The sequence below is a fragment of the Hipposideros armiger genome, unplaced genomic scaffold, assembly GCF_001890085.2.
Source record: "Hipposideros armiger isolate ML-2016 unplaced genomic scaffold, ASM189008v1 scaffold_637, whole genome shotgun sequence".
NCBI classification, from domain to species: Eukaryota; Metazoa; Chordata; class Mammalia; order Chiroptera; family Hipposideridae; genus Hipposideros; species Hipposideros armiger.
Genome location: NW_017731987.1, coordinates 629,264 through 654,073, shown reverse-complemented (window position 1 = coordinate 654,073; position 24,810 = coordinate 629,264). Strand labels below are relative to the sequence as shown.

The window sequence follows — 24,810 nt, the reverse complement described above, 5'->3', positions numbered from 1 at the left end:
CTCTTGCTGGTTTACAGATCAGAAGTGTAATGACCCCACCATGGGCCTTTTAGAGGATAAGGAAGATTGGATGAGGACAATGCTATTGACTTTGTCGGTCATGATTCTCTAGCCCCTATCACATCTTTAGTGTCTGAAATTTTATCACACTGATTTCTGTCACCAAAAAAAGGGGGCCGACTCTCTCTTGAACAGGGATTGTGTGAGGCTCAAGACATATATAACAACCAAGCTTTCATTTGAGCAGGGTGAGAGATATTTCACTAGGGGATGAAGTGCCTGAGATAGCAGTGTTCCTGGTCAGCTGACTGCTGAAAATACAGGAAGGCAGAATCCAAAAGCCAGGCAGAAGTTTCTGGGCAGTGAGCCACTGGCATTCCCATCTTCCACTGAAAATGGTGGAGGTCATGGACAAACAGCCACAGCCTCTAGAAAAATGAGACCCTTTCATACAGTATTTAGCAGTGGATTTAAAATAAAAGTTCCCTGGTAATGGTTTCGTTCTGATGATAGGGAGAGGAGATGGTTATGCTAACACTCTTAACCTTCCTGCTTCTTTCTCTGTCAAATTTGTTTGTTCTGAAAATTCCACAACTGCAGTTAACTATCCAATTACTCTTACTTAAGTCAAAGTAATTGAACATTGCTGGAAAAGAAACAACTAACTGGTTTCACTTTAAATTCATAATATTTTTCAAATGTGCACTCACTACTGGATGACAATCCTAAGAAGTTTCCTTGGAGTGTCTACTTTCTCCTTTTCCAACACCAATATTTCATGCTTTGTCCCATTCTCCTTTCCGTTCATCTGCTGACTTTCCTCTGCTCATTTTTTTTCTCCTTCTCGAGGGCTTGGCTCATGCAATGTGGCCCTGTTTCTTCTATGTTACCAATCTGTCCCCCTCTATTAGAGTTTTCCCACTGGAATTATAATAAAAAATTTCTTGACCCTCACATCTCCAATCTATTAATAAATGTCTTCCCTTTCCTTTACAGGAAAACCTATTGAAGGAGTTGTCCATGTTCTCTATCTCTGCTTATTCTTCTCAATCCACTCCAATAAGCCCTCCCCTAAAAATCCTCTTCTCAATGTCGACAATGATTTTAGTGTAACAAAACCATGCCTGCACACTCCATTGCATTTGATAAAGACCACTGTTTTCATCTTCATGCATTCTTCTGGTTTTCCTACGACCTCAGTGCCTATGCCATCTCAGTTTCTTTGAACAGAGTAACTTTCTCCTTTTTTACTTTTCAGTGCTGGTATTCTGTAATGGCTCCTTCTTTCTTCCATGTACATTTAGTCTATAGGTAATCTCAGTCATGGTTGTATATGCTGATAAATTCCACACTTTAATCTCTTGCTCTGAACTACACGATTGGCCTCTGGGCTCATATATCCAATTGTAGAGTTGGCATACACACTTAGCATAACCAACTTCCAATATCTTAGACAGTGTTATTAATGTTTGTTTTCTCTCTTCCCACACATTTATTTCTTTCCTATTCTAGTAGACACCAGAGTTTATCTGGTTTGTACAAGACAAAACTGTATGTCAAATTGATTCCTTTCATTTTCTCACTCCTCACATAAAATCCATTAGCAAACACTATCAAGTGCATTCTTCTCCTTCATCCCATGAAGGAATTTGTACAAGATTAGGAATATTTACCCCTTAAATGTTTGATAGATTTTATCAGTGAAACCGACAGCCTGGACTTTTCTTTGTGGGAAGTTTTTTTATAACAGTTTCAACATATTTAAAAGAAAGCTATTCAGGTTTTCAGTTCCGCCTCTTATCAATCTTGTCAAGGTGTTTTCAAGAAATTTGTCTATTTTTTTTAAAGATTTTATTGGGGTATTGGGGAAGGGGAACAGACAAGTTGCTGTCCTTTTGTTCTTCAGTCTAGTTGTGGAGGACGTTGCTTCACTGGCCTATGTTGGTATTATCATTGTGCTCTCCACGGGTGAGGCAGTCGCTCGCTGGCCATTGGATGGCTGCTCACGGAAGCTCATGGTGGCAGCTCATGAAAGCTCATGCCCGCTGCCAGCCAGTCCCCCTGCAGCCTAAGACAACACTGGTGACTCACAGAAGCCCAGCTCCAGGTCGAGCTGTTGTTCATCATCTTAGCTGTAGAGGACACAGCTGTCGCTGGCCCTCATGTGAGATCCGAACCGGGTCCTGCTGCTCAGAGCTGGTGTCCCAAGCCAACTCCTAACCAACGTGCCACTCGGCTGGCCCAAAATTTGTCTATTTAAAGTTATCAAATTTATCAGTATAAAGTTGTCCATTATATTTATTATTGTTTTAGGGTCTATAAAATCTGTTGTGGTGAATCCTTTTCACTCTTGATTTTGGTAGTTTATGTTCTCTTTCCCCTTTTTTTGTTGATCAGTCTAGCTGGGGGTTATCAATTTAGTTGACCTTTTCAAAGAACCATCTTTTGGTTTTATTAGATTTCTGTGGGTTTGTTTTCTCTTATCTGTATTATACCCTTCTGTCAACTTATTTTAGGTTTATCTTGCTCTTTTTTTTACTTAAGGTGAAATCTCAGGTCATTGATTTTTAGAGATTCCCAAACTTTTGATCTCAGGATTTATTTACACTCTTAAAAAACTATGGAGCTTTTATTTTGTGTATTATATCTATGACTATCTATGGTTATATATGATATAAAAACTAAAACAGAAATGTTATAAATCTATACTTATTAAAAATTACAACAATAAATCCATTAAATATTAACAAAGTAACATATTTATAAAAAGTAACTATATTTTAAAAAACAAATATTAATGGGAAGTGATCTTGCATTAAATTTCTGCCTATCTTTTTATTATCTGGCATTATAGAAGACAGATGGGTTCTCATTTCTGCTTTTGTATTTAATCTGTTGAAATATGTGATTTGGGTTGGAGTTAATGAAGAAAATTCAGCCTCACACAAATATGTAGTTGAAAGAGGGGAGATTTATTTTAATAGCATCTTCTGATAATTGTGGGCATTCTCCTTTAATGCTACACCAAAATTCAAATAGTTTATCAAAGGTTAGTTGCAGTGTGGAATCTGAAACCAAGTCTATGAACTTTTCATAGTCTTTTACATTAAAATATACTGGGGCCAGCCGAGCGGCTCAGTTGGTTAAGAGTTCGCTCAAGAGTGTGAACTCTGAGCAACAGTGGTTTGACTCCTGGCCAGAGCTGAGCTGCTGCTGAGCTGCCAACAGGTGGCAGGATGGCTCAGCTAAAAAAATAAAAAATAAAAATAAATAAAATATACTGATCTATCTTGAACTTTGAGTGGATCTTTGGATCTTTTATACTTTTTTTTTTTGGGTGGTAGCATCATGCATCGGTCATCAGAAGGCTATCAATTCACAGTTATGCAAATCTCCCACAATTGACACATTTCATTACACAACATGAAAAAAAATCTCATTTGTAAATATTACCAATGATCTCCTCAGAAAGTTTTTAAATATTTGGTATTTGGAATTCATTAAGTTCACAGTGGCAGATACCAGTCTCCCCAAATTCTAAATTTCCTACAAAAGCTCAAATTTTTATTATTGGTAAAAATTGTTAGTTGTTTTCCTTGAAGTGACAAAGTAAGTTTATATTTGACAAAATGTCTTCCAAACACCAAAGCCTGATTAATCATTCCTTGTCTGCCAGTCATTATTTCAAGTAAAAACAGTACCATGAAAAATGTGGCTAAGTTATTTCACAAATCAAACCATCAATCACACAGGTGGTTTTCTTCAGTACTACCATACTTTGCTATGCAGCTGAAGTGCTTTATGGGTAATCTCATTTTGTCACACAGAAGAGTAAAAAACTGGGTATACCAGAGTTTAGAGCTAATAAAATTACTTTTACTGCTTTATCTATGATATTTTTAAATGAAGCTGGTGTTTTTCCCTTATGGCAAGTGATGGTGGAGGGCAAATGATTATTACTAGTTTAGTGCCATTGGCTTGACTTGTGCTAAGGCAACAGCATTTCTTCCTGCTGTTGCTTTTGTGCCATCAGTGCAAATGTCAATGGTTAAAATGATGGCTTAGTATTGTTGTAAAAATAGTTTCCTCAAAGTGCCTTGGGTTATTCCAGGTGTCTATGGACCACATTTGACAACTTCTGGCCTAGAGCAATAAAAACAGGTGCATATATACACATTTGATAATGTTTGTTCTACTAAAAATTTATTCATTTATATACAGTATTTAATTTTATTTATTGGATATTAACTTGGGGGATGTAATATGTGCAAGATAATGAAGACAATACAAATATCTAGAGAGAATTTAAGAAACTTTTCTTATGAGCCTTAATGGTTTAATCACTGTGTAACTGACTATGATTATTTGTCTGTGTGCTTTTGGACAATAGATCCCCAAAGGTAAGCTTTTTATTACCTTATTTGCACCTATTATAATAATTGTAGATGCCCTATTTTGAGCTATTTAGTGTATGCCTAGTACTCTGCTAAATACTTTATATTCACTAATCTGTTTGATCCTCTTAATAATGTTTTGATGTGGAAATTATTATCTCTATCAAATAGATGAATGTCTCATAACTATGCAACAAAAATGTGCTGAATTCATGAAGTCGCTTGTCTAAGGTTTCTCCCTCCTACAATCACCTCCCTATCACCACTCAGTAAATGGTGAAACCAAGATTTAAACCTGGCTATCTATGAAACTAACCTTGTCACTTACTGAGTGCTGTTAGGTATCCTGATAGAGCAAGGCCATCACAATTGGCACCTTCACTCAGCTAATTACCTCTGGAGTTTAATTTTCAAGATTTTTTGAGGCAGAGAGGGGTAACTGAGTAATTGTCATCTGAAAAACCCCTTCCTCTGCAAGGCTCCAAAGCCAATGTTGACCAATACTGTACCAATGACATCATAACCCTAGGCAGGAAGAAACTTCCCTTAGTAACTTTACCAGCTTACCCTCTAGTTAACTTTTCTAATCATCCCAACTGATTATGTAGCTTAGTAAATATGTTTAATAAAATTATTAAAGAATTTTAAAGATGTATATTTGTAGCTGGAAGTTCCTTTCAAATTTTTTAAATTAACTTTTCCCTTCTGTTAGCTTATCCATACTCTGCACTACATTGAAACATGCAGAGAATACAATTGAAGGACTTTTAAAACAATTTAGGAAACATCTTCTTCAGGGCCCTAAACACACTTGCCCGCATAGGGGGGAAAAAATCGATTAAACTTGCTTTGCTTTTCAAGTGCTTAAGTGTCATGGGAAGAATTACTCAAAGCATGCAATACAAATAGGGCCTTATCCTAAAATACCTGAAAACCCTTTAGTAATATATTATTACATTTGTTTTCTCTTTTACTTTTCCATATGGAAAAAAAAACCCACATTGTGATAAATACTTTATCTTTTCTTCTTCTTTCCTCTGATCAAGGTCCAAGACAGTTACAAAGAAACACTTCCTAAGTAAAACAAGAGAAAATTCTCAAAGAAGAGAACATAAAACTTGATATCCTTATATCTCCCAGTAGACTGAAATTTATTTGGAACATAATATGAAAAAGTGACTGAAAATTCAACCTACTAAAGCTAGTGACACTCCAGTATTCCTGAATGTCTAACTTTAGCATTTGGCTGGTGCCTATGAACTCACCATTTCAATAAAAACAGACTAGTTCAATTTCCTTGTCTGAGGCTTCATAAAAACTTAAGGTTTAAGTGTATTTCCTGCACATCTTTACAATAATATTTAACAAGCTAAAAATATAGTTCAATGTTGGGAAGTAACCTAGGAAGAGGTCACATCAAAGCTGTTCGAAGGCTGAAAAATGGGGTACTTTTGAGTCCATCAGAGGGAAAGTGACATTTTTTACTGTTCCATGAAAATTTCTGGTAGCTTGTCTGTTTCTTTTTGTTTTTTCCCCCATTACTTTTAAGGCATTTTCTTTACTCTTCTTTTCCCTCTGAATCAGATTACTATGGACATTATCTGTTTTAGAAATGGTCTTGTGATTCTTATGCCAGGGCTGACAAGATACTGAATTTTATGGCGTAGCTTACTCTAAATCTTCTTCACAAAGAAGACATTTAATCTTCAACACTTTGAATATAAAAATTGTCTTTCCTTGAATATAAAGAATTTGCCGTTGAAAAAGTATATTGTTTTTACTTGTCAGCCAAAAAAAAAAAGAAAGAAAAAATCACTGATGTATATGAGATTATAGTTGTCATATTAATGCAACATAAATCAAACCCAGGATTTTCAATAGTTATGTTTTTTCAGGAAGATTTGCTTTTTAAAAATGGTATTGGTTTAATGGTGAATTAAAACAACTCAAATTTACAGATTTTCAATCTGTTTGTCAAAATCACTCAGCCTGACCCTGTACTTCTTACAGGTAACATTTAATTTCTTCAAAGGTCATCAGTGGGCCTTTGTGGGTGAGCCTTTCTTTGAACAAAAAGACCCACTATCTTGGCTGTTTACATTTCTACTGGGCCTGTTTTTACAAAAGATTTGAAATATTTGACATACATACTTACTAGAATTTTATAACTGTGTGAAGATTTTTTTCCACATACATTTCAATTTTTTTTGTATCAGAAGTTTAGAATACCTGACTAGAATTTAAAAATTTATAACCATTTAAATGATCCTACCTTATTCAAATTTTCTCCTGCTGTGTAAATAAACCAAACACTCCCATTCTCTGTTTCACTTTGATAATTAGGTACGGGGAGGGGGGTGGTCAATGATGGTTAGTCAGTGAAAGCAAGTATTTTTTAAATAAATGAAAAAAACAAAGTTTACTTAGCCTGTAGAATATTTGGTTAGTATTAACATTCACAGAGACAAGTAAGTGCAGCTAAATTTAAATGTAACCAAAGTTATTTTAATAGCCCCTTTTTGTCTGAAGGTAAATAATCATCAGAATACAGATAGTCCTTTGTTCTCTGTAAGAGATTTTAGTTAATGAATCAAAGTATTTAAGGTACAGGCTTTCACTTGCCTCAGAGAATGCATCAAAAATTCATTTCACAAGACAGAAAGGATTCTAGGGTTTTTTCCAAAAATATAATATATAGTGCCATTCCAAACAGAAATTAAATTAACACAAAATGGAAAAAAATGTATTTTTTAAAGTTACATGAAGACTAAAAAATAAATAGAAAAAGAGAACCGTTATTAGCTGTATCTAGAGTTCTACACTTGACTTACCATCTCCAGCAAAATTATTTTTAAAACAAGGTTAATGGGAATCTGAGATTATATAAATGAAATTAGTCATGCATTAGTTACAGACTTATCTGATGTAACAAATATACCTAAAATACAGGGGCTCAGACAAACAGGTTTATTTCCCTCTCACATAACAGTTCAGAGGCACAAGGGGAGTTCAAGGTAGTAAGTGGCTCTGCCCCAATAGGTGTTCAGGAACCCAGGTTTCCTTTATCTTGTACTCTGTCATTTTCTAGGATATTGACTTTATCCACGTGTAGAAACTGGCTATGGAAAGGTGCATTCTAGACAGAGTATGTGGTTGAAGAGAATACTTAGAGGTGAGAATGGAATGGTGAAAGACTGGGCCAATATGATCTAGGGATGTATTGATATTGAAGGGTGTATGGATAGAAAGAGGTGTATGGATAGAAAGAGAAAGTGAAGTGAGAGATTCTGAACCATTTCAGGGAAAAGTTTTAGAGAAAAACTCTAAAAATAGGGTGATCTTGTTAAATAATGGACAAGGAAGACACAGGCAGTTATTTTGAAGATTGACTCAAAATGAGATAATACGGAAGATGAGACAGGTAGAGAGGAAAATAGTGCCAACTGCATGGTAGGTTTGAGCATCAGAAGTTAGTAACCCAATATCAAGGATGTACAATGGTGTCAGAATGAGTAGCCACTTCCTAACCAGGGTGCCATGTAGAACCTCACCAAGAAGGAAAGAGCAGGGTGGCTGTGGATATACTTATGTCTCTTATTTTTGAAATTCTGAGAAGCATGTTATCTCCCAGGGGTCCCCAAGAAGAGGAAGTGGGGAAGGAAGTACTCAGGCCCTCAATATTAGTAACATTGAATAGACAACGATCCTATAGTGTCAGGGTCACTGAACTTTTTCTGTGAAGGGCCAGATAGTGTATATGTTAGGATTTATGTGTCACATGGTCTCGGTCACAACTACTCAGTTCTGCCATTGTAGGGCAAAAATAGCCATAGGCAATATATAAAGAAATGATCATAGCTGTGTTCCAATAAATCTTTATTTCTGAATAAAAGGTAGAGGACTGGATTAGGCCCCCGGGCTGTACTTTATTGATCTCTGTTCTAAAGCAATGAAATGGGAGTAATTAGATAAACTAGGCAAAGTTTTTTGAATGGTAAGTTTATAAAAGTTTATAAATAAGTTGTACTCTACTAGATATAAACTATTTAGAGAGATGAAGGAGAATAATAGGAATAGGATAAACAGGATTCTTCAGGAGGTAATGAAGAAGATATTAATGCCCTCAGGGGGTGTAGATGTTTTGGAATAGGAGAAAATATATGCATTTTTTATTATTGTGTTGTCAGAAAAGTCATGATGCATTTTTGCAACGAAAAACATAGAAAAAAATATGTCATGATTTTTCCGACAACCCAACATATATCAATATTATTTCTTCTCTAAATGTGTGGAATCCAAAATAAAACTCATAAACCAGCATAAGTTGCAGTAGAAGACTACAACACATTAAAAGTATATTTAGAATAATTTAAACTGAACATGACCAAATTAATTAATACTTATTAAATACTTAATTCTAGGAGCTTCTTTCCTTTCTCTCCCTTCCTTCCTCCTGTCCTTCTTTCCTCCCTCCCTTTTTTCCTCCTTCCCTCTCCCTCCTTTCCCTCCTCTCCCTGCTCTCTCTCTCTCTCTCCTCTCCCCTCCTCTTTCCATTAATTTAGTCTGTCAGAGCTTCCAGAAAGAACTATCTGGTATAGATACACTGATTCTAAATCTCATTTCAGGCTTTCAATATACTGTCATAATATAAAAAGTTATATCAGGACAAAGTTTACAATATTAACTGAACGTTATTATTCCCTCCAAAGGATTCTAAACATTAACTGTTTTTATTGTTTATACAACACTATAGAGTTTGTAAAGAATATAAAATAAATACTTTTTAAAATATTACATTAGAAAACAGTTTCTTATGTAACAATGCTGGAGACCAAACATTTTTTATAGGATATGCCACCACATAGTTTTTTTTTTTCCTCAGGAAATAAAGGTCATCAGAAATGATGGCCTTCACTACATTGGAAAGCAATGGTCAGGTGAATAATATCAATTATCTCAATACCCCAGTCTAGGCTGAAAAGGGTAAACATGTTCTCAGTTTACAAAAAGATCTGCTTGCCTCAACATCCCGCCCTTGGTGTGTTAGTCATTCTGATTTTGAAACTCTTGGGCAGGAAAGCACTTTGGATCAAATGTGTTTTTCCTAACCAATAGCTTTATACTAAGCATTTCTCTGTACTAGTGCTATTATTGCTCACAGTTAGAATTCAACTTGGAATCTTCAAAAGTTTAGTGTTCCTCTGTGATAATGATGGCCTATACTTGAGGTGCTTTATAATTTATAAAATGTTTTCATCTAAATGATTGAATTTCAGGCTTCTGACCAGCCATAGAGTAGGTAGACAAGCAAAGAAGCCAGTTCTTAAGTTCTTTTCCATTTTTTAAAGTTAGTTTATTGGGGTGACAATTGTTAGTAAAGTTACATAGGTTTCAGGTGTACAATTCTATAATACATCATCTGTGTATCACATTGTGTGTTCACCACCAGAGTCAGTTCTCCTTCCATCACCATATATTTGAACCCTTTTACCCTCATCTACCACCCCCTTCCCCCTTACCCTCTTGGCAGTTCTTATTTTCTAAGGGAGAAAATATAGCCTAAGAGGTGAAGCAAACTGCATTTCATAACTATTAAGAAAGAGCTGAAACAAACACAAGATCTCGTTTTCCGAGATCGCCGATCTAGTCCACTTCTCCGTGTCAAGCCTGTTCATTTTCCCACCCCAGGACTTCTGAATTCATGACCTCTTTCTACTTGCCACTGAGAGCCTTGTGATAAACATTATAATAGAAACCAGGAAAAGAATATGACAACACCTACACACATCAGCAAGTGAAACAGCAACTATAAAGAGGCTCCTATTACAAACACCTGATTATCAGCTAGGAGTCTGTATTTATTGGCCCTCTGATTCTGCATGTTAACTGTGTGTCCTTGGACAGATCAAACAACCTGTCTGGCACGCAGCTTTCTTATTTATTAGAGGAAAGCGTTGTATAAGATCCCTCCTACACAAAAAGTTCTAAACTGTTACCAAAGGAATCCATATTCTTTCAAAAAAAATCTTGTTGTGTTACTCCCTTTTCGAATTGCTGGAATGAAGTTCAGACGGCAAAATTACAACTGCCAGTTCTTTAGCAATTTGGACTGTGTAGCACTAACTTAAACCCACCTGTGGGAATAGAGTTGGAGGCAACACACGATCTCAGCTTGCTCTGTTTGCATTTTCAAAACCACTAAGGGAAGTTGGGCTGAAACTGACTTTGGAAAAATACGGAAACTCTATATCAAACTTGACACGAAAGATAACGCTATGCCATATCAATGACTTTTAATTGTGTTAGTAATTTCCTATTGTATCATTTTGGATTTAGTTGTACTGGCACAAAATAAAAAACAATATGGTTACAATTTAATTTAATCTATTAATACACTCCAATATGGGGCACAGGTGCATGCTATTTGAATGTATTTAACTAGTACAGTTTAAAATTTATATAATTGATACATTGCAGGCTTGATTAGACTGACCAATCTTCATTTTCTGAATCTCTCCTGGGAGCCATTTTGCTTCTCTTATCTTCATTTATCACCAGGCCCCAATATGAGCTTGAAGAATTTCCAAAGATAAAATGGTCAGTCTCACAATGCACATCAACTCCATGCCTCTTATTCCCTCTCTCCTCTTCTCCTTTCCTGACCCTTAAAAAAGATGATTATAAAGAAGAGCACATACATCTCAACACTATCCAGCACAGCTGCCCACAAACATATCTTTGGATCCATCAGACTGGCCTGTGGTCAGTGTCTTTTTTGCCATTCCTTTATAAGGTAAGGTCACCCAGTTCAGTTCACAGGCTAGATGCTGAACTGCTACTTCTCTAATTCCAGAAAGTAGCTTGCCATCCAAACACATAATTAAAGAGGGCAGCAGCCTGTGTTCCAGAATGATGATGCAATATTTCGGGGAAGAGTCTGTTGGTAAAATCAGTAGCACACCCACCTAGCCACTACCATATTTGGCTAACAGAGGCTATTTTTCTTACTTTAGAAACATTCAAGGTCAGGTCTACTAATTGTTTCTATAAATATAGTTTGAGCCCAGGATTTGTCCCTATCGATATTAATCATACATAATCTAATGAATACAAAACTGGTATGAGAATACCAGAGAAATCATATGTCAATTTCCATGGTGTGAACCACTTGCCAATGACCTTTATCAAGTTATTAAACTTCTCTTTGCTTCATAATTCTAGACTGTAATCCATAGAATATAATGCAAACCTCTTACTTACTTTACAGGGAATCATAATTAATTTTTTTTAATGACTCTTAAGCCTATTAGGGAAAAGTTCTCTATAAATACATGGTATCTTCCCATTAATTCATCTCCTACAATTTGTCAACTCTAGCAGTTACTTTTCCCCTTATGTTTACATTAAATCTTTAAAAATGTAAGTTTCTAAAGTTCTTTGTTAAAGAAATGTCTTAACAACCCCTACTACCAACCACCTTTCTTCTTAAAGCATATCTGTTGAATTTACAGAACAAAAGAGATTGTCAACCAGAAACTGGCAAGAATTTTTTGCCTTCTTTGTGTCTTAATGGGAAGTGTATTTTAATACCTAATGATAATTTTATTTATTGTGAAAACAAAAAGCAATTTTTTACTGAAGAACGATTACTGAGATATAGATGAAACCTTGTCCACCCTCCCACTGCCACCTCCAAAAGCCATGTCTTTTCCTTGGAAAGTACAATGTAAATAGGGAAGATGGGAATGAATGTAGCTCCTTGCATGCACTTATTAATTCCAGGGTTATATTAGTATTACTAAGAAATTCTGTTTGGTTTTAAGTATGATTCCAAAGAAAAGCAAACCCAGGAGCAGATGAGTAACAGCCATTCAGATCCAATTGAAAACTCCTGTGTGTTACTATTATTCGTACATTTCTGTTTTTATCCTTCTGGTCTAGGAGACCGGAGTGAGGAAGACAACAATGTGGTGTGCTGATCTCTCACACCATCTGTAGCAGTAAACACCCCTGGCCCTTCGAGGATGTAACTCTGGCAAGAGTACTTTGCATCATACCACCCCCTTCCCTGTCTGCAGTGCTTCAAGAAATTACTTTTTAAAAAGAACTTTGGAGAATTGAGACCATCAAAACTAATTTTTTTTTAGACTTTTCTATACATCTACCAGGGTAAATTCTCAGCAGACTAGACTTTTATGAAAAGAATAGAACTTGTCATCTGCTGACGGAAGCTGACGGACAGGTTTTCACACCATTTCTCTGATTCTGTATAGGCAAACTCTAGGAGACAATAAAATTCACAGGATTTTGTTGAAGTCTCTTTGGAAACTGTAAAAATGCATTTGGGGCATTTCTGCATGAAAGTCACCTTTGCCACCATCACTGAGATGACTGACATGATTAAAAAGCAGAAAGGGTAGAGGGGCAGAGTAGAGGAAGAAGGACTTACAGGGCTGAGATACCATCAGAGAGACCAGGTTCCCCAGAGAGTATCTTAACTTTCTATACTTTATTTTGCCTGTCTAAATACAGCTTCAGCAAGATTTTCTTCTCCTTTCACCTTTTTCCCTCTGGAAAGAAACTCTCATTTTGCTATAGATGCATTTATGAATGTAGCCACTTGAAAATTCATCTTATATTCAATTTATTCAGCTCATTCCTTAGGTTCTATTTATTTGAATTTTCATTTTGGTAAATGTGAAGTAAACCATATTAAGATTCAAGGACAGGTATAATAAAGGGGCGATATTTCAACATTTGGTGATCTTCAAAAAGAGAGAACTTCATAAAAGCATTCCTTTCATTGCCTTCATCTAGCATGTTTCTTTTTGTTAGGATCAAAGATTTGACAGAGATGAAAGACCCCCCAACCCCCAACTTTACACAGAAACATATATCAACCAGGAAGAACTCCTTAAGTGGAAACATTCCTACAATAGCTTTCTTTATTTACATCTCTTTATCTAATAAATTTTCTCAGACACCTTAAAAATGAAATGGAAGAAAGGAAGTGTTCTTGGTAGGCAGTTCATATTATGGCTGCATTCAATAAGCAGAGTTAAAAATTCAGTCAAATACTGTGTTTTTCAAAATACTGTTTTTAAAAACCTGAAAGTTTGTGTCATGTAGACCAAGATTCAGGTGATGAGCAATATTCCATTTTTATTAAGATATCAGGCACTATGTTGAAATATCATTGGCACATAATTTATTATTCAGACAACTGAGTAGAAAGGTAAAATTGAAAGCTGCTTTAGTTTCCTTTAAAGATCCCAATGCCTTTTCCGTACCACTGAGAAAAAGCCATACACACATTTTTTACTCTATTAACAGAACACTCATCTTTTATTTCTTTCAGACATATGGATAGTTCTGTGTCATATAGAGTAAAACATTGCATAGGGTTGGTATCCTTGTGTAGTGAACACTTAAAAACTCATATGTGTTTTGTCTTTCTTATCATTACAAAAACTTTATTTTTAGTGTAGAAAACAGTATATAGAGACACAAAATGGAAGAAATTAAAAATTAGTTATGAGCCCCTGTCCTCTACCACCCAGAGCTATGCACCTGCTCTGGAGTGGTGGCAGAAGCAAATATGCCACTCTCCCATGGTAGAGTTAGAGTGTCAAAAATGTCTGGTAATAGGAAAACAACTTGAACAATAATATTGGGTTGTCGGAAAAGTCATGACACATTTTTGCAATGAAAAACGTAGAAAAAAATATGTCATGACTTTTCTGACAACCCAATACAAAATCTATGTTTAGAATGAGTAAGCACGGGAATAAGGAATCAAAACATGAAGAGAACAATATAGCAAACTATGAAAAAACAAACAAACAAACAAAACAATAGAGGGCCAGCCGAGTGGCTCAGTTGGTTGAGAGCTCACTCAAGAGTGCGAGCACTGAGCAACAACGGTTTGAGTCCTGGCCCAAGCTGAGCTGCCGCTGAGCTGCCAACAGGTGGCAGAATGGCTCAGCTAAAACAAAACAAAACAAAACAAAAAAGCAATAGGCTCATCTGTAAAAGAACCAAATAGGAATTCTAGAAACTGTTTCCTTCAATGTCCAGAGAACTCTTAATATTAGAGACCCTCAAGTCTTAGCTTAGTTTTCTTCTCTGTCTACCCTCATGCTCTTAATGATCTCTTGGCCCTCAATCTCAGACTCTTTCAACACCTCCACCTGACTATCTAATAGATATCTCAAATTAAATATGTCCACAACTGAAGCAGATCATCCCCCCAAATCTGCTTCACCCAGACTCATCCTCATCTCAGGTGATGAATCCCCTCTTCCTCTCTTTTTGTCACATCTGCCTCATCTGTTGTTAAATCCAGTTGACCGTTGGGCTAGATCTAGACTTGTGCCACTTCTCACTATGTTTATTCTCTCATCCTGTTCTGAGGCCCCATCATCGTGCTTCTAGATTGCTGGTCTTTTGGCTCCCACCCTGAAGCCCTATAGATTGTACTCAGCATAGTAGTCAGAAGTAAATCAGATCATGTCATTTTTGGTTCTGAATCTTCCGGAGCCTGCACATCACCCTCAGAGTAAAATCCGAAGTTCTTAAGTTCCTACAAGGTTTTACTAGCTCTAGCCCCCATTTTTTTCTAAGCTCATCTCATCCCAATACCTGGTTACTCCCTTTGCTCTAGGCACACTGGCCTCCTCTCTGTTCCTTAAAATTCTGGGTCTTTGTATTTACTGGTCCTCTCACCTGGAAACTTCTCCCTCAGGTATCCCTCAGGGCCTTCTCTCTTACCTTTTTCAACCCTGCTGTGAGCCTTTCTTGACTACCCAGTTTAAGATTGCTTGTACTTACCAACTCTCAGTATTATCTCTCCTTTGTTTTTCTTTTCAGAAGTTATTCCTTCTAACTTACTATCATTTACTGATTTGTTTATTATCTCCCCAAACAGAATACAAGCTCCACATGAGTGGAACTTTTGTCTGTTTGTTCATTGCTAATAGGATTTCTTTAAAACTCTTAATAGGCTTGCCACTATCAGTCTTGATGTGGTTCTCTGGTCTCTATGAGAAAAGAATACAGTATTTTAAATAAAGAATGTTTCTTATGCAGAGCTGCACTGGGAAAAACATTTTTTTAAAAATTTGGTTAGAAAGAGGATAATGGAAAAAAGAAAAAGAAATGAAAGATGGTTTAATATGTTAAATTAGAGACCTGGAGCAAAGGGGTTTGTTGATGAAGCTAGAAAAATTGGGGATAGTTTTCACTTTGAGTTAAAAAAAGGCAACTATTTATTATGAACAAGTTGTCTTTTAGATGTTTAAAACAAAGTGTTTTGTAAGCAATTTGGTCTTACAGGTACAGTTTGGTATAAGATTGAAACTTCTCTCTTGGTAATTTTCAGATTTGTTAGAAAAAATTCTCAAGTGTGAAGGTAGGGGTTTAAAAAAATTATAAATTTTATAAAAATATTTGGACACTACAGTCCTTAGGAAAATTCCTTCAAAACTAAATTTTTAAACACTTTCAATTCAGCTTTCACCAAGTATGTTGTGAAATGCTTTTTATCACAGGATAAAGCAATAAAAGTCTGATAGATCTTTAGTGGAAGCAACTCTTATTTTCAATCATAAAAAAAAAAGTCACACAAAGAAATTTATTTTGAGAGAGGTTTAAAGGATGGGCATTTAAATGTTAAAGCCTTGATTGTTCTTCTGTTAAATCTTTTTCATTTCAAAATATGGCCTTTGATTTTGTTCCAAAAGACTTCTATTTTTGTTTTACTAAGAAGTAGTCTAATGGATGATGATATTGTCCATACTCTGGCTAGTGATCCATCTCGGCATTGTCCTGGTGAATTTCATACAAATAATTTTACAAAGGTTTATTATGTTTCTTACCACCCCCCATGGGAACTTGGGTTTGGCAGCCTTCTATTAGTGATTATAATATGCAGCTTGAGTTGATTCAGGACACTGGGCTGTGATGTATTCTATTTAAAAATCCATTTGGAGGCATTAGCAGAAGGTTTGTCAGAGTAGTGTCATAATTGAGGTGTCAGTTTCTTGATTCTTTAGCTGTATGACTAAATAGAATTTGATTACCTCTCAAGAAGTGGTTTAAGGTTCACCATTTTCTTACTTATTTGAAAAAGCAAACACTATTTTAGTATTAGAAAAACTCAGGTGTTAACTTTTGAAAACAAGTTAGAGGTATAGTCTTCTTTGTAATAGATATAATTTTCATAATTTTCCTATATGGATAGCCTAGCACCAATTTTTTGTGGTTTATCCTTTCCATACTCTCTGTTACATAGCATTGTCCCATATGTAAAAAAAAGAAAAAAATTATTGCTAAGACTGAATTGATTTATTTGCTATCCATTTGCCAATACCATATTATTATAATTCTATATAACATCATAATATAACTTTCCCACTTAATTTCCAATTCTATACACTTTATTTTATTTAGTCTTGTCTTTTTGCATTGGCTGGAACTGCAATACACTGTTGACAAGAAGTGGTGACAGCAGGTCTCAAGGATATTTCTGACTCCTTTTTTTCTGATTTTAAAGGGAGTAACTAAAGTTTTTCATTGTGTGATGTTTTCTATTAGTTTCTTTCCCCCCATAAATACCTTTTTAATGATGTATATTTTACATATAACATTGTATTAGTTTCAGGTATATAACATAATGATTTGATATCTATATATATTGTGAAAATGACCAACAAAGTTAGTCTAGTTAATATTTATCACTATATATAGTTACAATTTTTTTGTGATGATAATTTTAAAGATCTACCCTCTTAGCAACTTTCAAATATAGAGGTTTATGCTCATGGGTTATATATACAATACATGAAGCAGAAATCTATACGTAAATGTATCAGAGTTCTTTCTACATCCTTTTGTGCTGGTTTGCCCCCATGCTACTGTCTTCAGAGTGGCTCAAGGCTCAGTTCTTTGAACTCTTATCTAGCTATACTCATTCTCTTTTGCTCTTATCCAGTCTCAAGCCATTAGATAACATCAATGTACACACTGATGACCCAAAATTTTTTTTATCTCCAGTCTAGAACTCTCTTCTGAATTCAGAAACCTATGCCCAAAAAAACCTGTATGCAAAAGCTTCTTAAGATATCTCATAGGCCTATTAAACTTAATATACTCAAAGCTTAGTTCCTGATATCCAACACTCCCCACCCCTAATCCAGCTCCTTCTACAGTCTTTCCAAATCATTAAATGGTAGCATATCCGGGTACCCCAGTTTTACATGCTTTCTCAGCATAATTCTTAATAACATCCTGTTTAACTTTTAAAAGTGCCTTCTTTAAATTCAAAAATCATGACATATTACATGCTCACATTAGTTAATAATAATTCAGTTTTCTAATTCCTAAGCCCCCCAATAGTATCTATACTGTCTTCCTTTCTTCCATATTTCACATTTAGTTTCTCAGCAAATCCTGTGGGTCTTTCTGTAAAAAATATACACAGAATTCCACCGTATCTCACATGACCATTGCCATGATGAGGATTTAGGCCAGTATCATGTCTTACCTGGGTGATTGCAATAGCCGTCTAAGTGGCCTCACTGGCTCTAGGGTTTGCTATTAAAATATGTATTAGATGATGTTGCTTGTCTGTTTCAGAACCTCTATCTTTTGATAGGCTTCTGTAATATCAAAATTTTCCAGCCTGCTTGGACTTAGGAGATGTATCCCCTTGCCTCAATTACATTTCCATCACCACATTCTTCATAGTTGTTGGAACAATTACAACCACTATTTTGCCCACTTGCCAAGACTGAAATGTGTTATTTGATTCCTGGCTACCAAGGCTACCAAACTGGACTTTGGTTCTTTTACTTCGCATCTGCAGCTGTGTCTATCCTCTTCTTTTGCTCTTGCTTTTTTCAGCCATGTTGGGTAGAACTTACATGGCCCTAGTAATATTCAGTATGCCCCACCCTGCTTTAAGTAAGCAAGCCAGTTCCCTTTGTTTGCTTAATTAAGACTGCCAACATCTGGAAGTAAAGGAGGAAGCCAAGTTCATTACAGAAGTGGACTAGTTTGCATACTAATAGTAGCAGTGTTCATATTTTGCTCAAATGTATCTACTGCCAAATTACCTGTCCTTTGAATTGATTTGAAGACAATATCTAGAGTTGTATATACACTCTAATTTGATGATTTTTCCACATCAAATCTCCCTTTTAGGTCAATATTTTTGGGATGGTGAATTTCCACAAAGATGTAAAGATATATAGAAAGTGAACTTGGGAAGAAATACACATATTTCATCACAATATCAGTCCAAGAGAAATCTACTCCTTTAAACATGATAGTAGGTAGTTTATTAGGACCTAAAATTTTCATGCAAGCCTCCTCCCCAATAAAACGTTTATGATGGCATTTCCGAGAGATGGTGTGACAAAATTTCTTTCCAATCAGTCAAATTATTTTTTAGTATTTAAAATGAAACAACAAATGGAAAAGTTTGACATGCCCTTGATTTCTAAGCAATTACTGGAAAAGACATGCCTCAGTCTTTGAGGTTTTTGTTTTGGGTATTGCTAAAATCTTTAAATTAATAGCATATAATTCATTTATACTCTGTCTTGATAGATTATTTACACATTATGTTTTTAAACATGAATCATTGGACAGATCTGACTAAACTTAGGTTTCTTAAAAATCACAGTGTTGAACTCTTTTTACTCTCCTTTGGGGCATATTAAAGTTCATATTTAGTAATGTCCTATAAATTAACATACATGGAAATACAAAGTTAAAATTAATGGCTTCAAATTTAACTCAAACAATCACCTTAACCATTTGGTAAAATGAACAATTTGTAAAAGTTTAAAAATATACCTAGAAAAATTTATAATAAACAGTGAGGACTAATTTTACTCAGGTTCTGGGAACTTTTACAATAGAATTAACAGATGAAGGAGCAACCTTCAGCCCATAATGATGAAATGATAGATTTAACTACTTGTATGCTTTGATGCAGCAAATGAAACTTGAATCCTAAAATCTTAACTGTCTTCTTACTTCTTCATCATTAAAAAAGTTGTATTTATGCTATCAGAAATTATCTATATCTCAAGTATATCAATCTGATATTACAACTGCATTTAGGAATTATAGATAAATCCTCATGTCAGAAACCCTGCTTTTTATTATTTTATTATTTTATTTTTAATTTTTTTTCTTAGAAGGCCTACTTTTTAGATCATCCCTCTACACAGAAAAAAGAAATCACTGCTCATACTGAATTCCATGAAATATTATCAATAAAACTTCCTTTTTTGCTCCTTTTACCAACTGGCTAAGGCCTCTAATGATTGGGAAACTGGCTTTCTATGAAGCAAAGGAGTTGGAAAAGATATCTTAGAATGTTATTGTTATATCTTCTTTTTCTCCCAGAAATTAACACCTGAAATTTCAATATTAAGTGTTGTAAATCACTAATCCTGATTATCATTAATTTTCCTTTATTTTTTCAGAAAGTTGATGTGAAGATGTCCCAAGAGTATGAGATCTGGAAGAGTTTGCCGTAAGTGTGTGTCATTGACTGGTACCTTTAGACATTACTAAGGTTAGATAATGTCATGGTTAGTCTCTTTGCTTCCTCCTCACCTTCATACTCATTTGCTGCCTGGAGATTGGAGGATGGGAGAGAAAGAGAAAGAGAGAGCCATCTTTCTTTCCTCCCCACCCACTTTGACACCACACCTTTGGCTGTAATGGATCTCTCAGGGAGCTCCTTCTAGATGGGTCTTCTGCAAGATTCAAGCTGTCATTGGCTCTGCGTTCCCAGGGGTGAGTAGCTGATGCTTTGTTGTTACTAGTTTCTGGATGCCTCAAAATCATTTGTATATTCTCTTAACTCTGCCTTTGCCTTTGTAAACAACCCCTTAATTATTAAATTTCCTTCATCTGAGCCATGAGTTGATTGTGATATTGAATGATACAAACAAACCTCAAACAGAGTGAAATATTTATTTTTTATGTACTTAATGACATCCAAGCAGGGGAATTTTTCAGACACATTTAGTGACAAGTCATAGTTTATTGAGTTTATTTCAATCTTTAGATTTTATTTAATCTCTAAGGGTTCTGACCAGCGATCACTGTGACACCTGTATGTTTAACTTGCACACAAAGCTGCTGACTTGTAAAATTAACAAGTGTGACTTCTATCCCTCCTATTCTATCTTTGAGTTCCTAAAGACAATATCAAACATCACTACAAAAATGTAACTTGAGGAGCACCAGTTGTAAATCACTTTGCCTTGGCATAGAAAATGCTAAATACTTTCTGTATAAGATCACGGATATAGCAGCAATAAAATTGTCAAACAAGAAAATTCCAGTGGAGCCACAAGTGATCATATTTACCTCAACTGCTCTACAATTTGAAGCAGGAGAAGGGAATAGGTAGAAATCTGATAGTGCAAAACAGAGAAAAACCACAGAGCAGAGGTCTCACTCACTGTAATGACAGAAAACTTTTATAGGTTCCATGGAGCCTAGAAACTGTAACATAAGTAGACTGAGACCCAGAGATTATTCACATTTTGGTTCCATCAACAACTAATATACAACCTGTGCATGTATCTTTACCTCCTGAAGTTTTGTTTGATGTCTTTAATTTTATTTTAAGGATAAAAACATCTACCTTAGAGAGGGAGTATAAGAGTTAGATGAAATAAAGTATAATGTTTATGTAGTGTAGCTAGTCTGGCACCAAGCAAGTACATATTCAGTAATGATTTTTTTTTAAAGATTTTTATTGGGGAATTGAGGGGATGGAAACAGACAAGTTGCTGTCGTTTTTGTTCTTCAGTCTAGTTGTGGAGGACGTTGCTTCACTGGCCCAAGTTGGCACCATCATTGCGCTCTTCCCGGGTGAGGCAGATCAGTCGCCGGCTTCTGGATGGCCGCTCACTGCGGCTGCTGGCCGCTCACGCTGGCTGCAGGCTACATACGGTAGCCCATGAAAACCCACTGCAGCAGGACCTGCAGCCTACACCGTCGCCGGTGACTCAAGGCAGCCCAGCTCCAGGTTGAGCTGTTGTTCAGCATCTTAGCTGTGGAGGGCAGTGTCACTGGCCCTCATATGTGGGATCCGAACCGGGGCCCTCTGGCGTCCCAAGCCAGTTCTTAACCATCGCACCACTCTGCCGGCCCTTCAGTAATGATTTTGTTTTACTTTCCTTTTTCTCTCATTGTTCTGGTAACCTAAGGTGTTTTACAGAACCTATCCTAGTGCTAAGGAACCCAGAAGGTGGCATTTTGAAAAGGTTCTAGGTATCATATGTAATGAGTACAGTAATGCTATATACTTCTATAATTACAACCACTTATTTAGTAGTATAAACACAAGAAACTCCCAATATAGGCAAAAATTGCAATACATATATAATATACAATATATATGTATATTATATATATAACACATAATATAATATAATTGTAATATACTGTAAATATACATTTACAGAGACTGGTATTCCTTACACAGTATGGAAACAATCTGGCATGGAGGGTGAGAAACCATGGGACAAGAGAAGGATCAATTGGTAACTAAATGAGCAAAAACAAGAGACAGCCAATCGGAATCACACCAGGGGATAGTTCCTAATGACTTCTAGATTTTTGTTTTTGTTTTTAATTTATTTTTTATTAGTTTCAAATGTACAAAATAATGCAATAGTTATACTTTTCACTCTCATAAAGTGACAGCCTCCCTCCCCCAATCCACCCCCCCGATATCATACATATCTATTATAATTCCATTGGCTTCATTCCCACACTATACTTCACACCCAGTGACTATATATGTATTAAATTATAGTTGACATACATTATACAACATCAGCTTTAGGTGTACAGTGCAGTGATCAAACCTCTACCCAATCCATGAAGTGGTCTCCCTAACAAGATATGTGACCATATGACACCCTGCAAAATATTTACAACATCCTAATAACTTCTAGGATTTACTCTCATGAAGAAAAATTAGTAGTTTACTCTAGAACTGCACTAAAATTTTGCTTAAATATAATCTGCAGCTGACTATTCATTGTGAGGGCGTAGCCTTATAGTTCCTGGATCTTGATAAGTGGCAGATACTGATTAAGGAGACATGTTTTCTTTTCTTTTATTTATTTTAATTTTGAATAGTTTTGTGAGTTCTCTCTCTGTGAAGAGGGCCTGCCCTTTGGGGTGTGCCACTAGCTATACAATTATTCAAGAATTGTGTTTGTTAAAAACTATGCCATAGAACAAAGAGTCAAAATTATTGCTAATGTTTTTCTTTCTAAGGATTGCTTTGGCTATTTATTCAGGGTCTTTAATAAGTTTTCTGAATGGAACAAGAAAAAAAATGTAACTTTGAGTTGTCCACTGAATTCTTCTCAATTAGAGAAACAACTTTGGAAATGAATTCAAACTGATATGTATGTTAAATAATATGAGGCCCTTGTTGATTTGCTTGTCTTAATTGATATAGGTCAAATAAAAAGCTAAACTAATCTAAGAATTAAATAGGGATTTAAAGTTAGATAATTAGAGTAGAGGGTAAGAGAATTACTCAAGGTTATAATCCACAAAAAACATATATAAATTTAGGAGAGAAAAGATGAAACAAATAAGAAACAGTGCTGAACAAAGGGACTAGTAGAATGGGTTAAGTTAAATAAGTAATGATGTATAATAAAAAAATTACTATCTGAATTCAAAGAAACAGTAAGTACAATATTTGAGTCATAGGGCAAGTGGTAGGGAGACAATTTTGGAGAAACTGTTCTCCTTTTGGAAAATGACAAAACCTTAGATTGGTTAATTTTTATTTCAAATAAAGAAAAACTAAGTAAAAGGCAAAACCAAAGCAGAAATGTATTTTGTAGTACATTTAAGAAGGTTGATTCATTACATATGATGTATATAAATATATACAATAAACTACAAATACACATTTTTTTCAAAGATACATGGAATAATAGTCTTTGAAAGTATTAGACTAAAATAGTTTCAAGAAGTTATAAGGAGAAAAGGAAAGATTGTATACAAATATTATTCACTCGTTAAAAAACAATTAAAAGATATTAAAAAATAAAAGTTCAAACCTATCCTCAGCAATTTAAAAGTTAAAAATACTATTTAAAAATTATTTAAAAATAAATAATGCTGTGGCCAGAAATAGTTCTCAGTTGCAACTTTATAACACTAAATACTCAAAAGCAAAGAACTAACTGGAAATAAAAGAACAATTAAATATATGTAAAGGTAAATTAAGAGTAAAATAGTCATTAATATATTAATAACTATTCATTAATAGATTTGGAAATCAAGTTAGACTTGCTCAATAATACCAAAATGTGTGTTTTCAAAAAAATCAATACAATAAAAAGAAGGAATAATTTTTGTAAGCATATTGGGTTGTCAGAAAAGTCATGACGTATTTTTTTTCTATGTTTTTCGTTGCAAAAATGCATCATGACTTTTCTGACAACCCAAAATTTTATCAAATAAAGGAGATTATGCAAATTAACATTATAAATGAGAATATCATAGTAACAAGAGGAATATTAAGAGTATCACCTGACTTCTTGCTGCGTATACTAAAATGCTAGAAAACAGATAAGCAACACACCATTTAATATAAAGCTGCCAAAGCTTTTAAGTTAAAAAAATAAATAAATAAAGCATTTTCCTTAGCCTCTTCAGATAGCAAATGATTCTAAAATGAAAAAAACGGTTTTAGGACAAAGATCAAATTCAGAACACTTAAGAGAAAACATGGTCTGAAGATGAAATCCTTGTAACACTCAAAAAAGATTTGAGGTTTTATCTCAAAGATCCTTTCAAACAGGCAAAAGGTCCTGTGAAGGTCTTAAGGATACATGTAAGGACATACTTCTGAGAATGTTAGAGGCACTGTTCCTCCTGCAGGCTCACAAAGATCCCAAGAAAGAATGACTTTCCTCAAAGAAATTTGTGGGTGGATTATAATGGAGCCCATTACAAACTGACACACAAAAGCCTCCAAAGGTTTTAAAAGAATTATACCAGCTTGGATTGAAAGAAACAGGGACAGTACAAAAGAAAAAAATAGGACTTTGGACTCCCCAACTTTATGGACATGAATCATACTTCAAACCCTATTCTACTGCATATATGAGCTAAATTTTATTGAAAAGGAAGGGTGGACCCAAGGTACTTGATGGCAGACCCAAGAGCCACAGAGTATAACTCTCAGGCTGTAGAAATGAGCCCCAGTTAGGGAGCTGGAAACATGTGCAGGCTGGATTTTAGAATTGCCATGGACCTTGAGTCATGTGGGTCTCACACTTCCATCCTTTCTTGGGTGGGAGTGTGCATAGTGTCTATCTGCACCTATCCCACCATTGTATGTTGG

General features: G+C 35.2%; 1 long non-coding RNA gene across 2 annotated transcripts in view; it reads left to right on the top strand.

Annotated features, from left to right (window-relative positions):
• The window catches only part of LOC109372442 (uncharacterized), a 28,818-nt gene extending 8,878 nt beyond the window's left edge, over positions 1–19,940 (top strand). For both annotated transcript variants that reach the window (XR_002122045.1, XR_002122044.1), the window contains exon 3: positions 19,892–19,940. This is a non-coding gene — a long non-coding RNA (uncharacterized LOC109372442). The remainder of the gene's footprint in view (positions 1–19,891) is intronic.
• Positions 19,941–24,810: the final 4,870 nt, after the last annotated feature.